The sequence below is a fragment of the Polyodon spathula genome, chromosome 4 (genome assembly GCF_017654505.1).
Source record: "Polyodon spathula isolate WHYD16114869_AA chromosome 4, ASM1765450v1, whole genome shotgun sequence".
Taxonomy (NCBI): domain Eukaryota; kingdom Metazoa; phylum Chordata; class Actinopteri; order Acipenseriformes; family Polyodontidae; genus Polyodon; species Polyodon spathula.
The window spans coordinates 61,353,978-61,369,144 of record NC_054537.1 but is presented as its reverse complement, the minus strand read 5'-3'; the positions used below and the strand labels follow the sequence as shown (position 1 = coordinate 61,369,144).

Here is a 15,167-nt window from a genome sequence, read left to right as displayed (position 1 = left end):
CTGAAAGCTGCACATGTTTCATTTAGCTATTAAACACATTTGTTTTGGTTTTGTTGAATAGTAAAAATACTTATTTATAATATGTAAGAAAATGAACGTCTACTGTTACATAGTAGTTGTCAGACTGATGTGTAAATGTATACAACAACAACTGTTTATTTAAAGACTCCTGAAGAGACTTTGGAAATGGAATTTATTTATTTATTTTTTAAAATTTGTTTTAAATTTTTTTAAACAGTTATTTTTCTTATTTTCTCCCCAATCTGATAAGCCCAATTATTGTTTATCTCAACCTGGCTCACCACTGCCAGCCCTGCGTTAACTCAGGAGGGACGAAGATGGACACACGTGTCCTCCGAAACATGTGCTATCAGCCGTCCGCTTCTTTTCACCCTGCAGGCCCGCCATGCAGCCACCTCAGAGCTACAGCGTCGGAAGACCACGCTCTGGGCAACTTACAGGCAGGCCTGCAGGCACCCAACCAGTCTACAGGGGTCACTGGTACGCGGTGAGCCGAGGACACCCTGGCTGACTCTAGTTAGACAGACTGTTAAGAAAGAAGTGATACTGTATAATCGCTTATTTAATTTCAAACATCATAAACTATGTTCATGGTTTTTGTGGGGGAAATATTCACTCAAATGTAAGCGTAAAACTGTAGGACCAACAGCACTATGAAATACAGCCTGCTGTTTTGAGAATAGTATTTTCAGTACTGCATTCAGTTTATAGTTTTTCCTTTTTTTAACATTTAAAAAAAAAATGTGAAAGCAATGAACTGATATGTATGTGCATACAAATAAAAAACAGTGCTTTACTTGTTTGAGTCAATTTTACAGTACCACTGTCAGATGTGCTTTGTAGGGTGACATTATATACAGTGTAAAACTTAGAAAAATACAAATTTCTTACTTAGTCAGATGAACTCCATAAACTGAATGAACTCCCAGTCTCCATGTTGCTTGGGTCAGGAAAAAAAAAATCAGATCTTTTTCCCAGAGATCCTAGAAATAGTCCTGCCAGATTCCATTTAGATGACCCTCCTCTATGAAGCTCCCCCTACATTTAGGGTCAATGTTCAGTTTTTCTCCTGCTTAGCTTGGGTACAGACTCCAGTATATTTTGCTTCACTTGTTTTGTGGCATTATTTGTTTTAGCTTTTCAAACAGTATATGGAGAGATTTCTTGTCTTCTTTCCCATTCCCAACTAGCATTGCTAGTTTCCTTCCTATCTGTCTTTCTATCTGCACACATGCCCCCCGTGTGTTATTTGTTGTTTGTATGGTTCACCCCTCTCCCTGTCCTGTGTTAGTGATTGGTGTCTTATGTGTTCAGACATGTCGGGTACTCCGACATTAAGCAGTACGGCTCCTTAACCCCTAGTTTCACTTTCAGGCCACGCTGCATCATCAACTTCTACTGCTCATAAGAGATCAAGCAGTTCCAGAGAACAGCGGGGCTCCACCATGTCTCCTCCGAGGGAAAAGAACCACAGAATCAGCACATTAGCAGGGAAAAAATCAGAAAAAATCCAGGCAAACCCTACATCCTCAGCTCACAGCTCTGAGTCTAGTACCTGACAGCAACATTACGAAGCACACGGGACCAACACTTCCTGGCAGAAACTCAGAGCGTGGAGGGTGATGATGTCATCAACTCTGCTCCAGAAGATGACGCTTCAGTGGAGGCAGGCGGTACTGCAACCGTATAGGATATTCTCCTTTCTTATCGCTAATACTAAGATTAATACTGAGGAGGATAAAAAAAAAGGCTTTGGGGGTTTTTCCATCCATGAGGCAGTTTGGAGGCCCCCTGTTTGGGAGAAACCTGCACCTACGGTCAAAGTCCTACCTAGAGTGGACAGATTTTACTGAGTACCAGACAATAATAAGGATTACCTGTTCAAACTGCACCTGACCAGGCTGACCTGACTAAAGAAGGATTATTCTGCCTCTACCAGCATACGTATAAACAACTATCAAATACATGTGGCTAAATACCAACATATACTGTGGAGCCAGCTGTCTGATGCACTGCAGACATCTACTCAAGAGAGCGTGGAGATGGCTATGCAGCTGGCAGAAGGTGGGAAAAAAACATCTAAGCTACAACTACAAGCTGCATGTGACAACATCAACACTAATACTAGAGCAGTGGTTAATGTTATTCTCTGCAAGAAGATGAACTCTTCCTCTCTCAATGCTGACACGCAGTCCAAGATGCTTGAGCTCCCTTTTCAGGGTGAGCTATTGTTCGGCACGGAATTCACTGGCAACACATGAAGGAGGCTAGACAAGCAATACGAACTTGCTCAAAGCTGACTAGAGGGTCATATTTTAGCAGACCCTATCCTAACAAACAAGCATTTTTTCGACACCAACCTGCTCAATCCTTCTCAAGTGGACAGGGCCGTTTCCAAAGTGGCCAGGCTGTCAGACCAGAGGGGTCTTTTTGTGGCTATAGCAGAGGGAGAGGTAAACCTGCTTCATCCTCCTGACATCCCCCATATATATATATATGTCCCATCTCTGCCTGTAGGGAGAAGGATATCACATTTCTTGACAAGCTAGCAGAAAATAACACAAAATCAGAGGACCCTGGAGCTCATACAAAACTGATACAGGATACCATTACAACACCAACGGGAATTGTCTACACTTTACTGGATTGGTCAAGCCGAAAAGGGATCTTCTTACAAGAAGAAATAGGGGCTATGCTCCTTTCCCTTGCCTTATAACAAGTCCCTACATCTTAAGAGCAGGGCCACTACTCAAGGTATTTTTTGACTCCCAAAAAGAACGGGAAGCTCAGACCCATTCTAGACTTCAGGGATCTAAACAAATCTATTCTTACAGAGACATTCACGATGGTATCACCGGACACAGTCACCAAGGAAGTTCAACCAGGAGATTGGCTGATATCCATAGACTTCAAGGATGCATATTTTCATATCCCCATTCACAAGGATTACAGGGAATATCTCTGATTCACCATCAGGGGAGGTGAGTATCAATTCAAAGTACTGCCATTTGGAAGATCCACCAGGTGTTCACTAAGGTTATGGCTGAAGTGGCTACACACCTCAGAAGCTTAGGCAACCATTTATTCCCTTATATAGACAACTGGTTGATACAGGCTCCATCCAAAGAGAAGGCAATAGTACACAGAAACAAAACTATTTACTTATTCCAGGAACTGGGTCTCCTAGGGAACAAAGAAAAATCAGCTCTCATTCCAACACAATCCTTGGTTTTCCTAGGGTTCACAGTTCAACACTATCTATGTGCCTAAACGAAGAGAATAGCACTCATTCGTCATCTTGCAGGTCGTTTCATTGTAGGAGAAAAGGCTATCTGTAAAATTATTCCAGCAATTCCTGGGTCACATAGCAGCAGCAGTCTACCTGGTAAAAGACACAGGACTACACATGAGACACTTAAAAATATATAACCCTTCCAGATTCTCATTGCATCAAGGTATCTCTGGGTGCAGCAGGATTGGACAAAGACTTTGCAGACTGGCTGAGCAGAGAAAGATTGCCTCACGAATGAAGAATCAAGCCAGAGGTGGTACAATAGATTTTCCACAAACTGGATCTCCCAGACATAGACCTATTTGCTTCATCAGAAAACACACAACTACCAAGGTTCTGCCGATATCAAGAAGCAGCCATAGCAACAGATGGGTTGTCCATTCCCTTGTCAGACACCCTGATGTATGCATATGCTCCCCTGCCATTGATTCCAGCTGTACTCAGGAAGGTAAAAAGAGACAGATCCCAGCTCATTTTAGTGGCTCCCTGCTGGACCATGTATCTCAGGAACAGGGGAGGATGTTGCACTACGATACAGCATTGCTGAAACTAACTGCATGGAGATTGAACGGCAACAACTGTTAAAGCAAAGGCTATCTGAACAGAGTGTTAACATTATGCTTGATTCTAAGATGTGTCCACTTTCTAGACCTGTACAGGTAAATGGAAAGAATTTGTCGCATGGTACAACTCAAAATCTTTGCAACTCAAAGATAGCACCTTACCAGTTTTTTCTGTCTTACCTCAATATCTTGTTCATCTAAAGTCTCACATTATCCTCTGTAAAGGTTCAGATTGCTGCAATATCTAATATTTTACAATATCTAATATTTTATGGATGGGAGGGTCACAAAGGTTCTCCCATCCTGTACTTTCCATATTCCTTAAAGGTGTAAACAACCTAAGACCCCCAAGGAAACATATTTTTTTACAGTGGAGCCTTAACACTGTATTGAAAAAAAACTTATGGAACCACCATTTGAACCCATGGCAACATGTACAGAAAAGTTCTTCAGATGGAAAACAGCATTCTAGATAGCAGTCACATGAGCAAGAATGTTAAGTGAGATCCAAGCACTGGTCATTGATGCACCAACCAATCTTTTAGAGACAGGATTGTATGTAGACTCAATCCTCAGTTTCTGCCTAAAGTGGCAACTCGGTTTCATCTGGATCAAGTCATTGTTTTGCCTGATTTTTTTTCCCCCCAAAACCACACAAATCAAGGGAAGAGGCTCAACTTCACCTGCTCGATATAAGAAGAACTTTAAATTTCTATATCCATAGAACTATCAGAAGAAGGCTATTCATGTCATTTGATTCCCTCAATCAGGGCAAACCAGTTTGTAAGCAAACAATTGCTGTGTGCATCACATACTGCATCAAATTCTGCCATAATCTCAATAAGAAACCTGTTCCTGGATCCATTAAAGCACACTCAGTGAGGGGAATTGCTACTACTTTGGCAAAATTAAAATCTGTTCCGATTTCAAGACATCTGCAGTGCAGCTACATGGTCATCATTTGACATATTCTTAAAGCATTATAACCTGGATCTTTCAAAATCTCACCCAAACTTTGCTCACTCTGTTTTATCTGTAGTTTCTAGGTCTAACATCTAACCCCCACCATTCATTTGCTTCTTTGCTACAGTTCACTCGGTGTGTGGAGTTCATCTAGGTAAGAAGACGAAGATTACCTGTATTATGGTTTCTTCATAGTCAATGAAATCCACACACCTATATCCCTCCCTCCTTTCCCCTTTTCCTTGTGCTTATTTCCTTATTTTTTGAAAAATTAGACAATGACCCTAAATGTAGGGGGAGCTTCATAGAGGCGTGCCATCTAATTGGCATCTGGCAGGACTATTTCTAGGATCTCTGGGAAAGAGATTTGGATTTTTTTCTCCTGACCCAAGCACCATGGAGACTGGGAGTTCACTCGGTGTGTGGAGTTCATTAACTACGAAGAAACCATATTACAGATAATCTTCATCATTTAAATAAACCGAAGCTGGTGGGGGGGGGAGTATAGAAATGCAAAACTAGATTCGCCCAAATGAATGGCATGGGCGAACCAGATTCGCCCGGCATCGATTTCGAAACTAGACTCGTCCTGGGCTAGTCCTGAAATTCAGTGAAAACTGTTGAACAAATAAGTTTTGCCCAATGATATTTTTCAAGTTCTGGGCCAATCTAGATTGGCTCAATTTGGAAGTGCCGAAAAAAGGTGGCAACTTCGAGATTCACTCAGAAGCCCTTGGCGAACCTGTATTGGCCCGGGCAAAACTAGACTCGTCAGACCACCGGATTAAATATACTGCACCTATTTAATCATTCTTAACTGTGATTTTTCAGTTTTTAAAAATGTCAATTAAAAACAATTGAACCTTTGAACACCACACCAAGCTAAAGAGTGAGAGACAACAGATGTAGAATTTTTAAATCATTTTCTCTGTTGTTTATACTACTATTTATGGATTGACTGTGTTTATAAAAGCATGCAACTCCAAATAGCCCCTGAATTGTCAGGGCTAATTTATACAGTGCACTTTTTATGTCTTGTGTTAATATTATATATATTACATTAAACTAGATTTTGTTTGACAACTTTATTTTTGAAATACTATAAATTTGTTCCATTAAACTTTTTTTCTTGTTCCATTTAGGAGTTACAGAAGGCAAATTCAGCTAACATGAGTTCAGTACACCTGAACGAATGGCAAAAACGGTCCTTTGACGTTACATCTGGCACCTACACACCTGAACAGAAGGCTGATGTCTACAGCACACATATTCTAGACATTCAGTATGCATGGGCGAACTCTGACCTCTCTGAGGCCTGCACTGAGAGCTTGTTCAGGAAGTACACAGAGAAATAGTCAGCCATTATTGACTCTGACATTGCAGAGACCAGGTTGAATAACTATGCAGTTAACATATTGCATCTGGCCAGGTGTCAGAGGAATGACAGTGACAAGTGGGAGTCGTCCCTTACAACAGAGAGCATATTAAAGTTAAAATGCGTTCAAGAGGTGAGTGGAGCTGGTACAAAAAGCAGGAATGCTCTGGTGGCCACGGCTGATGTGAATGAAATCTGTGGTAATGCAGATGACAGCCATCCTAGATTTGCTGGTTCCTCTTCAACCAATAGGCCATCTAAAAAAATGAATGCTATACCGTTAGGTACTTGTCACACTGTTATTACCAATATATCCTCCTTGTTTAATGACAGACAACCAAATGCTGTAGTTGCTAAAAGTCCTTAGGAGCCAGCAGGTTTCGAGGTGCATTTGGAAAGTTTGTCCTACCTGTGGCAAAACAAGATGAGGATGAATATGGGAAGATGTCCACAAGATCCACAGGTCCTTTTTCTGAGCACAAGCTGCCTGTGGACGAGCGTTTGAAAAACTTTGAGCCCAAAATGATATTGGGATGATATTGCTGGGCTAGAGTTTGCCAAGGCCACCATCAAGGAAATTGTGGTTTGGCCAATGCTTAGGCCAGACATCTTCACAGGATTGATAGGACTTCCTAAGGGGAACCTCCTTTTTGGCCCCCCAGGTACTGGCAAGACGCTTATCGGGAAGTGCATTGCGTCCCAGTCGGGCGACGTTCTACAGCATCAGCGCCTCCTCTCTTACCTCCAAATGGGTAGGGGAGGGGGAAAAGATGGTACACGCCCTGTTCGCCACAGTAATCTTCGTTGATGAGATTGACTCCCTCTTGTTCCAGAGGGTGGATGGTGAGCATGACTCCTCCCACAGGATTAAAACAGAATTTTTGGTGTAGCTGGATGGGCCACCACCTCTGCTGATGACCGGATTCTTGTTGTTGGCCACCAGTCGGCCCCAAGAGATTAATCAGGCAGCACACAGGAGGCTGGCTAAAAGGCTGTACATTCCCCTGCCTGAAGCTTTAGCAAGGATTCAAATAGTTGTCAACCTAATGTCTCAGGAGAACTGTCGGCTTGGGGATGAGGAACTCAAGCTGATGATCCAGCATTCGGATGGTTTCTCTGGGGCGGAAATGATGCAGCTGTGCAGGAGGCTGCCCTGGGGCCTATCCAGATCGCCGACATCTCCACCATCCCTTCGGACCAAGTGCGGGCCGTTGTTTACACAGATTTCAAGGACGCCCTCCAGACCGTGCGCCCAAGCTTGTCTTCCAAGGACTTGAAGCTGTACGAGGACTGGAACAAAACATTTGGCTGCAGCTGTTAAGAGAAACAAGCCTGAAAACCAACATAGTTTATACCAGTTTTTGCTCAATATATACTATATATTTATAGTTGAATACTGTATGACTACAGTAGTACACTAGTAGTTCCTTGTTTCCATTAGCAGTTTAATACATGTTGTCCTGACCCAAAGCTGAAATAGCCAGCACCATATTAACCAGTAGGAGAATCAGTTTCCAGCGGTATAATAGAGTTGTTGCTGGCATGCAAATGTACATGTCAAGGTATTTGTCTTACTCTGCTCCTTGATGCTTGACTCACTTATAGAATGCAAAGTATTCTTCATTTTCTATTTAATTCAAGTTGTGGAAGACTGGAGATAGAAACATACACATACCAGATTGCAAGGGGGAGCAACCTGAAGCTTACTTTTATGTAAAACAAGCACAATACATCTGGACCTACATTTAAGTTCTTAATATAACAAGCTCTTGATTGTTAATCTCTGATGTATGAATAAAATAAATGTAATAAAGACATTTTATAACTTACCTGCAGCTGCTGAACCAAGAACAGTAATGCCTTCCATGACCATATATTGTATTTAGTACCATATTAGAGAAACCTTTTGGGAGTAAAATAAGCACTACTTTCCTGTACATCATATAAAATAATGTTTGGCTATATTCATTAAACATTAACATGTCGGTTAATGCATAGAATACATATAACTAAAACCTGACTTTTATGTATGCTTACAGTACAAACATAGAATACCACCAAATAGATTTGAAACATTTACATTTCAATACAACTGTTTCAGGCACTTGTAAGCTTTCTTCTTTATTTCTGTCAATATTTCCTAAACCGTAGGCTTGAAACTTTTCTTATTTCATTATTTTTTAGTAGTACACCCACCCCTCATTGTATTGCCCCTCACTGTACTGCGGATTTAGGTATATCGTGGTCCTGGAGTTGCTCCCCATTTTTACATTCGAACAATGCATGCCTTAGTTGCACTATATATAGACAATTGCACTTAGAATTGATATTTGTTTTATTTTTTTTTTACTGCACATCACAAACTAAAATATACAAAACAATTTAAAAAAAAGCATTAATGTCGTGCTCTTATCTTATACACACGCATTGCACAATAACACAAAGCAAATGAGATATCTATTTGCTGAAGCATTTTTTTTAAGCAATGCACTACCAAAAGTCACAGGGCAGTGACGTCAGCTCCCTAGCAGCAAGCCTCCTATACTGGGGGAATGGATTCTTTCAATGCAGCGGTTTGGGGATTTGAGAAAGGAGGGGAAGATTCATGAAATTAATTGGAGACTTAAGTTGATGAGAAGCAATTACCATCTGCAGTATGAATTTAAACAGTGTGCTGCTTTTTATACGATAAATGAGAAAAAGTGGGTTGCGTAGAGGATTTGTATTGGAGCCTGACGCCCCTGATTAAAATGAGTGAGTGCTTGTACAGTACTTGTTATTAGCTTATTTGTTTTTCTATGGGTCTCTTGCTATATCACGGTCCTCGATATATATAGCAGATTTGTATTGGACCCGACACCTGAAATATATCGAGTGGGTGGTGTATATTGTATTTTTGCAGTCCTGTTGATGGAAGCACCTTCCATCCAAGCACATACTATAAACCATCTTTCAAAATGTGGCAGATATGCTGTCTTGATCATACAAATAATGGTAAAGCGGGATATGCTGTTTGTTACATTTTGCAAAAAACATGTAGGCTGTGTATACCAAATTAACCAGTCATGAAAAGTGTGTGTTACATACTGCAGGTGTTTCATGTCCTTAATTCTTGTATGTGATCATGAATTAAATACATAATACATGTTTGCTTTTTAATAGGATGCTCCCCAGTTTTCATGTGGCGTTCACATATATTTGTTTCCTATTTGGCAGCTTGGAAGCAATTGTTGTTTCTCGGGATTTGTTCACACAAACCACAAGGTGGAGTTATTTACTCATTAAGCCTTATCTTAATTGCTACTAATGCCACTCCTCAGAAATGTGGATTTCTGTTTGAACAAATAGAGTTGATGGTTGTCAGTAAGGAGCCCATATTGTTTTCAATAAAGAATCTGCAAGATGGTCCATCCATATTATATAATCCCCCCACCCCCACCCCCCTCCCCAGTGAAAAACTTCCCTTTTAGTCAACGCATACCTTCCCCAGATTTTCTATAACTGCAGATCTTTCTCATTTAAATATACTGTCAGGTAATTTGCAGAAAAGTTAGCATTTCCATTCTTGGATCTTGTGTATCTCTTTATGTGTTAGGAACAATTTTCTCATTCATTCAGTAGTACAACTAATATTCACAGTTTCTTAATAGTTTAAAAAACCCTACAGAACAGTTCCTGGCATTATGTGATTCGAATGCACAATTGTTTACAGAATGGCTTGTACAGTGCCTTTGTGTGTGTGCCCTTTACAGCCAAATGAATAATCCACGATATATAAAACAAATTGCAATTTCTTAAGATCATGTTGCACCTTCAGAAATTGACTGCCACCAATCGTGAATGTGTTTACCTGACTTTTGGGATGCAAAATGAACTCTGGTGGTTGTGCTTATTGTAAGAATTAGGATTGTATTGGGATTTTAAGTGCTGTTTTTGGATGTTTATTTGAACCTGTTTAACCAATTGTGGGGAGCACTGGATCAGCCTCCACGTGGCGCTCCCTGTCAGTACCTTGGTACTGCTAATTGATCCAACCCTGCTGACCGAATCCAATCAGTTTTTCATGGATCCCGGTCACTTGCGACATGTAAGCCACGACGTGGCAGGATCCTCCGACTTTCAAGCTGTTGGATTCGCACTCCGAGTTTTTCAACTCAACGTCGAAGGCTTATCACCAGCCAAGCGCACACTGATCAGCAGTCTTGCCCATCAGCTCAAGATTGACATTGTCTGTCTACAAGAGATGCACATTGCGGTTGAAGAGGCCAGTCGCTATGCCATTGACGGCTTTGACCTGCTGTGTCACGCAACCCACCCGAAGCACGGCCGTGCAACGTACGTCCGCAGCAACATCGCCGATGCTCGGTTCATTTCGTGGAGTTCCTGCTGCGAGACCAGAGGATACGAAGTACACACGGGTGAAGAAGTGAGCAGGTGGCAGATTCAGCAGAACAGTCTCCCACAAGGATCTGTTCTCGCACCCACTCTCTTCAATGTGTATGTCTCGGACCTTCCTCGTACAAGATCCAGCAAGTTCATGTATGTGGACGACATCTGCAGTGCCACTCAAGCCCAAGCTTTCGAAGAACATCGAAGAGCGTCTCAACATCGATATGGCAATCTTCATCTGCACAATGCAAGTGCTTCACGGGAACTGAATGTAGTCCTAGATGGTAAACGGCTTAAGTGCGATCACAGTCCAATTTACCTCGATGTTACCCTGGATCATTCACTGACGTTTCACAACCACCTGATAAAGACAGCCGCAAAAGTCCGCGCATGAAACACATTGCTGAGTATGTTGGCCAGCATATCATGGGGAGCACGAACACCGGTCCACAGCCCTTGCTCTCTGCTACTCAACAGCTGAGTACTGTGCCCCAGTCTGGTGTCGCAGTTCGCATGCAAAGAAAATTGACACTCAGCTGAACTCTGCAACGCAGACCATCTCCGGCACTTTTCGCTCAACTCCGGTCCAGTGGCTACCAGTGCTGAGCAACATCACACCTCCACACATTCGGCGCAAGGAAGCAGTGGTCAAAATTGTCAACAAGATCCAGGATAACCCGGCACTACCATGGTATGACTTTATCCTCCATCCACCAAAGGTGCGTCTGGAATCTAGACGTCCAGTCTGGCTGTCACTTCCTGACCCTAACTGGTCATCAACAACCCAATGGCAAGAGGAGTGGTTCCAGAGTGACACTCGCAACCAATTCCTCATCGCTGACCCAACAGACCGTCCGCCCGGCTTCGACCTGCCATGCCAAGATTGGACTTTACTCAATCGCTATCGTACTGGTCACGGTCGGTGTGCAGCATGTCTTTATGACTGGGGCCTCGTAGACAGCCCACTCTGCTCATGTGGGCAGAAACAGACAATGCTTCACTTTGTGGAGGACTACCAGCTGACAAGTTTCCCGGGTGGACTCCGTGTTTTACACACAGCTGTTGATTCAGCAGTTGTTTGGCTGCGCAAGAACAGCACACGCTAAGAAGAACCAATTGTAACTTTGTTTATTTATTGTATTGGGGTTAATCCAATAAGAGATTTTTTCAATTCATGAAGAAAGCGTTTGTTGACAAAATCCGTTAAATCAGGTTGTAAATCACAACTCTGATCAGAACCATAAATTACGAGCCAGAACTGGGAATTAGGTATTTCTTTTTGTGTGTGTGTGTGTGTGTGTGTGTGTGTGTGTGTGTGTGTGTGTGTGTGTGCTAGGTGTGGGCTACAAAAGCTAAACATATGATCTGTACATTTAATTGAAAAACGTGTTCCCCCTATTTCATGTCTGGAACATCTGACTGATTTAATTATTCATCTGAGATCATACCGAGCGCTACAGAACAATTTGCATTTATTTTAAAATCAGTGTGTAAAGTGGTTCCAGTTGTACTTTTTTTAGTTGTCTCTAATTCAGCCCTTTAATCACTACTATACCCTTCTTCAGACTTTTAAACATAATGCATTGCTACTAAATTTAAGGTTGCTGACTGTCTTCAGCAATACAGGAAAGTGAACTTGTGACATGTTCCATAATTATATTTGGCAACCTGATACTAATTAAATAATGAGTTTCTAAAAAAGGGAAGAACTTCCTTTTGTGATTACCCTGCCCGGATCACACTACGTTTACAACCACCGATAAAGACACGCCGCAAAGTGCCGCGCAGATAAAATCTGAGAGTGCCAGCATATCATGGGTGGCAACGAACACCGGTTCCACAGCTTGCTCTTGTACCTCAACAGCTGAACCACCCCAGTCTGGTGTCGCAGTTCGCATGCAAAGAAAATTGACACTCAGCTGAACTCTGCAACGCAGACCATCTCCGGCACTTTTCGCTCAACTCCGGTCCAGTGGCTACCAGTGCTGAGCAACATCACACCTCCACACATTCGGCGCAAGGAAGCAGTGGTCAAAATCGTCAACAAGATCCAGGATAACCCGGCACTACCATTGCATGACTTTATCCTCCATCCACCAAAGGTGCGTCTGGAATCTAGACGTCCAGTCTGGCTGTCACTTCCTGACCCTGATTGGTCATCAACAACCCAATGGCAAGAGGAGTGGTTCCAGAGTGACACTCGCAACCAATTCTCATCGCTGACCCAACAGACCGTCCGCCCGGCTTCGACCTGCCATGCCAAGATTGGACTTTACTCAATCGCTATCGTACTGGTCACAGTCGGTGTGCAGAGTGTCTTTATGACTGGGGCCTCGAAGACAGCCCACTCTGCTCATGTGGGCAGAAACAGACAATGCTTCACATTGTGGAGGACTACCAGCTGACAAGTTTCCCGGGTGGACTCCGTGTTTTACACACAGCTGTTGATTCAGCAGTTGTTTGGCTGCGCAAGAACAGCACACGCTAAGAAGAACCAATTGTAACTTTGTTTATTTATTGTATTGGGGTTAATCCAATAAGAGATTTTTTCAATTCATGAAGAAAGCGTTTGTTGACAAAATCCGTTAAATCAGGTTGTAAATCACAACTCTGATCAGAACCATAAATTACGAGCCAGAACTGGGAATTAGGTATTTCTTTTTGTGTGTGTGTGTGTGTGTGTGTGTGTGTGTGTGTGTGTGTGTGTGTGCTAGGTGTGGGCTACAAAAGCTAAACATATGATCTGTACATTTAATTGAAAAACGTGTTCCCCCTATTTCATGTCTGGAACATCTGACTGATTTAATTATTCATCTGAGATCATACCGAGCGCTACAGAACAATTTGCATTTATTTTAAAATCAGTGTGTAAAGTGGTTCCAGTTGTACTTTTTTTAGTTGTCTCTAATTCAGCCCTTTAATCACTACTATACCCTTCTTCAGACTTTTAAACATAATGCATTGCTACTAAATTTAAGGTTGCTGACTGTCTTCAGCAATACAGGAAAGTGAACTTGTGACATGTTCCATAATTATATTTGGCAACCTGATACTAATTAAATAATGAGTTTCTAAAAAAGGGAAGAACTTCCTTTTGTGATTAAAATATAACAAGAGTGACAATTTGCTGAGCATGAACCTCAATGAGTTATATTAGAGTATGTTGGGGAGAAATTATTTGTATCATGGGAAAATGCTACTATGAGATAATTTGTATGATCATAGGAAAATGTTACTATGAGCTTCAGCTGAATGAATTTGCTTAGAACAACAGATAAGTGGGGTATTCCACCAACATCTGTGCCTTGTTTCTGAAATTCTCAAGAATAAGATGCCAAATAATTTTAAGCTTAAATATAATTGTTTTCCACACCAAAACACCAGTAAGTAGTAGCTACTAATTAATAAGTGTTTTTGTTAGACGAGACCACACAACAGTTTCTATATAATTATGTGGTTGGTTTGCACAAGTAGTTATTGCAAGCTTTGCACCTTAATATTTAACATAGTAGACCAGGAGTCTCCAACCATGGTACTGGAGAGACCCAGTGCTGCAAGTTTTATAGGTGTCTTTACGTCGTCAGTGACTAAAGGTCTGGAGCACTTGTTAATCTTGACTAATTAAGTCAATTGGTTCAATTCAGTAACTAAGAACTCAGTTGAAACGAAAACCAGAAGACCCTGTAGCTCACCAGTTCAGCCACGGGAACTGCAGGATCTGAAATTAGTGTGGAGAGTGATTGCTTTGGATGCATTACTCTAATTAAATGTATGATGCACAATGGTATATGTAAAAGTGGTTATAGTATATATTTCTGATGCATCTCAAATATACGCATAGCATGTACATACTAGCATTATATTTACAGTTTCAGAATGTGTATATGCATACAGATATAAAATACTGTTTTATACTACAAATGTACAGTATATTTTTGAAATACTGGCATGTATTCCCATACATGCTGTTGAAGTATATTTTTTAACCTTGCATTTTCAATATATCTCAACAAAATATAATATACTGTAATGAAGACATTATAATTAGGACTGTCACTCAAAAATTTGATTGGTTAATATATGAGCATTAGTTGATTAATCAGTAGATTAATAGCGGCTGTCCTGCATGGTAATACTTCTAAAAGCATTATTATTATTATTATTATTATTATTATTATTATTATTATTATTAGTAGTAGTAGTAAATGTAACAAACTTTCACAGAACAATCGTTCATTCGGGCCACTGTCAGTTACATACCTGAAAACACAAGACACAAGACAGCTGAACTGCGTTTACCTTTACAGCTATGTACTTGGCTTCCTGTTTTCTTTTTATTGCATCTAGCAAAACCTGAAGCACCGAAGACAGTAAGTTGTTTTGAATCTTGTTAAAGTTACCCATGGATACTGTGGCATGTTATCTGAGCAATACAGTAGCTCCACGCACCACAGAGATAACATGACACAAACAAAGGAGATAGCTGCTTCCTCGTCCAGTGCTCAAAGAATATCATCGACATATGCAGAGCTTTTTGAGATGTTAGTGTAATAAAATAATGACT

General features: G+C 41.2%; 1 pseudogene; it reads left to right on the top strand.

Annotated features, from left to right (window-relative positions):
• Positions 1-5,985: 5,985 nt before the first annotated feature.
• LOC121313851 lies at positions 5,986-8,060 on the top strand (annotated as a pseudogene).
• Positions 8,061-15,167: the final 7,107 nt, after the last annotated feature.